Here is a 3,894-nt window from a genome sequence, read left to right as displayed (position 1 = left end):
TTAGGGTCCCACCATGGTCAAAATTTACTGATTATGTGCCAATAACGATCAGAAAAGACACGAGGATGCCAATAATTATCAACAACGACATGAGGATTCTAATAATGATCAGAAAAGTTATAAGTTATTATTTCGAAAACCTAATGTAGTTCTCACCTCAAAACTTGTTTTGAGGTGAAAACAGAGTATTTTGTTTTTATATTCATTTCTCATGTAATTTTATGTTTCCATATGTAATATTGGTACCTAGATGCTCCTAATCATCTAATGATGTTGCCAAGCACCTGCCACTACAAAAATCAAGTCAGCATGAGCACCAATTCACTTGCAAAAGCAAAAGAGAAACAAGCACTAAAACCCTAATTTCCTCTCCCACTGAGCTAGGGTTGGCTATGGGAGTAGAGATATCTGAGTAGAGCAAGCATGAGAGATATCAAAAGGTATGAGGCCATTTCATATCATCAAACATCAGGTGTCCATCATTTCTGAAGAAGTCATTCCATGGAACAAGCCTTTCACCACACATAAGGGACGGTTATTCTTCAAACTATGCTTCTGAGCAAGAAAAGATGAATTTGACGAAAGTGAGAGAGGTTTTTGTTCATTATAGACCCAAGAAGAAAAACCTCCTTCATTTTTACACAAGTGTCATGGTTTTAGATAAATGTCAAAAATATAGTTGCTACAAGAGAGTTGATGCACCTCTAGAGTGACCTTGGTAAACTCAATTTTTATCCTAGATGGAATTACCAAATTACTTGCTTGATGATTCAATTGATAAGTATACATAGAGAGATTTCCAATGAGCTATCATGAGCTCAATTTGGAGTTGAGGAAGACCTTCAAAAGTTGACTGCAACATCACTATGCATTTTGGCAGCCTCATTCTGCACATTTTGACCAGTCTTGGGAGATTGCGCTTTTGACAGGGCAAATGAGCTACAAATTGCAAAATTCAAGATGTTCTGGAAAGTAGACTCGACAATATTTCGAATGAGCTATCACACGCCAAATTTGGACATTGGGAAGGCAATCAAAAGTCATCTTGAAGTGGTGCTGCGCTTAGGGAAAGGCGCTGCGCTTAGGGACTTTTTGCTCAGTTCAAAATATAATGGGCACCGCGCTTAGAGGGTGGCACTGCGGTCCTAGGTAGTGGCACTGCGCTTAGGCCAGCCAACCCAAAAAACACTCCAAACTTCAGATTTATGGCAAATTTCCTCCAATTCCACACTTAGCAAGTAAGTATCACTCCTCTCCCTCCAATTTGGTTTGCACTTGTTAAGATTTTCATAAGTTTCCACTCATTACATAAAACCCTAATTCTCATCATAAACCCTAAATCATTTGGTTTATTGCACTACATAGCTTCATAGCTACAACCCTACACATATCATCTCCTGCATCCTCACCTCTTCCTCATCGCTTGTTTTTCATCCCCATAACCCCTCTTTTCATTCTCATAATTTGTGCCCTAGCTATAAATACATACAGTCACTCATAAACCCTAGAGCCTACCCCTCATTCCATTCATATTGGTCTCCCTACACTATAAATTTTTGTGAAATTAAACAGTGAAACCATGGATAGAGGAAGTGATTTTTAGTATGATGAAGAGACAACCAGTGACAGTTCTGTAGAGAGACATAAGCATAGAAAGCCTCAGAAGTTAGGAAAAATCATAAGAGAAGAGCCCACCAGTTTAAGAGAATTGCAAGCTTTCCCACTTGCAGTCTCTTTTTTCAGACACCTTGGATGTTTTAAATTCTGTGAAATAGTGGAAAGAGTCCAATTTCACCATCAGCTTGCTAGACTTTTTGTGGCTCACTTGCATAACTATGAAGTGACACTCACTGGAGTAACTTTCACAATATCACCATCTATTATTTCAGAGGGCCAATAAAGATAACCAAATTATGAGACACATGGCCTATCACTACAAGACATGGAACAAAATTTGCAACACGAGAATGAAGAGGATGAAAGCTAGATTGAGGAGAGCCTTAGAGGGCAAGAAAGAGAAAAATAGGTTGAAGATGTTGGCTGAAGCCTCTTTGGAAAACCAAAGTACTTGATGGTGGTGCTCCATGCCAAATTTGGGAAAATTTTGAGAAGTTTTTGTATTTTTGAAATTTTGAAATTCACAACAAAGAAAAAATTTGTCCAGAAGCGCAGCGACACTGACACTGTGCCTTTTCCTGGGTCATCCATTGGAGAAAAACCTGACATTTGTGGATTAAAAATGATAAGGACATGCACCCTAGAAATTTTCAGAAGTTTTGTAGCAAATTTGGTTCACCAAAAGGTCAAAAAATACCAAAAAATGACCTCTTTGCCTCCTTTTGGACACACAGAAGCAGTCTTGGGAGATTCAATTTTTGAGGGGGGAATTACCTCCAAATTTTGAAATTCCAGGTGTTCCAGAAGCTAGACATGAAGAACTTTTGAATGAGATATCATGGACTCAATTTGGCTTAGGGGAAGGCCTCCAAAATTTGGTGGAAAGAGGCACTGCACTTAGGACTAGTGGCACTGCGCTTAGGGCCATTTTGCTCAGGGAACTAAAATTCGCTTATTTTGAATGTGAATTTGATTTTTCTCTCTTCATGGATGATCTCACTGATTTAATTGATGACATGGCATGTAAATGTAATGGTAAAACAATTTTAGAGGGTAGATTAATTAGTTAGAGGTGGTTTTGAGGCAAATGAATCAGTTTCCCCTCATTTAGAGGCAAGTTGTTTGACTGCCTATATTCTAGTTCTTTGTTGGGAAATGGTTGAAATAGCCCCTCTTCTCATGGATTCGACCCTTGAAGGTCAGGATGAGTAGTTTAGATGTCTATATTATTTGTTTTCTTGGTCATTTGGTGGGGTTGGATTTAGCTATATGCTCATGTACTGAACACTTATCATTTTATAGCAATTTTGGCAGGAAACTAATAAAGTTACAGTTATTTTTATGGGATACCTATGGTATGGTCTTTAGCATGTGTTTCTTCTTCTGTTAATATGTTCTCATGTTATTTATGTATGCATATTTCATATACTTACTTCTGATTGGTTGTTTTCAAGTCATATAGGTGGAATACGTTAGGTTTTAGTTCTCTGCCTTGGGAAAACACTAGTATTTCATGTTTTCTTTTGTTTAGGAAGGATTCATGACCTCCTCATTCCACTCTTATCTCCTCACTAGTCTAGCCTTTCACCCCATCAAGCTTAAGGTGTTGAAGATCATATCTACCTTTCCCCATAAAATCCCCTACAATTTTGACTTAGTTTCCTAGACCCAAATTGCCTAATTCCTCCTGATCTGGCAAAAAACACCAACAAAAGCAATCAAAACCTTTCAAGCTACTTTACCTAGCCTAAAATCCTTACCTGATCCAGTAATCTCGACTGATATTATAAAGGAGGGAGCCCTCTCCCAGCCTTGTAGGGCTAGCTACAAGGCTAAGCTTGGTTTGTGGTTACCCTGGAATTACCTCCCTTAAGCCTGAGGTCAATCTAGGTTATAAAATAGTGGCGACCATACTGGGGAACGTAGTTTTATGTTTCTCAGCAAAATTTATCAAGTTTCGATCTGATTGTTGATGGTGGACAACGATCAGACATCTGAAGGATGAAATCATTCACCTGGCGACTCTAAATCAATTTGGAGATCAGATCCAAGGACTCCACTGGCGGATGAACCTGACTAGCAAAAACATGAAAGGACAATATGGAAAAATCAGGTATTCAAGTTGGGATTTCATCCAAGACATTTCATTCTTTGTTATAAATTATTTCTTCTCGTTTCCCGAGAATTTCAAGAAGTCTTTACAAAGTATATTGTATGTGAGAAAAGATCCTAGACCTACATTTGATTCTTTCCCTCTGAAGTTGTGAATACCAAATA

The sequence above is a fragment of the Pinus tabuliformis genome, chromosome 9 (genome assembly GCF_031772625.1).
Source record: "Pinus tabuliformis cultivar Carrire ecotype Pingquan chromosome 9, CPIR1, whole genome shotgun sequence".
NCBI lineage: Eukaryota > Viridiplantae > Streptophyta > Pinopsida > Pinales > Pinaceae > Pinus > Pinus tabuliformis.
This window is presented reverse-complemented; position numbering follows the sequence as displayed.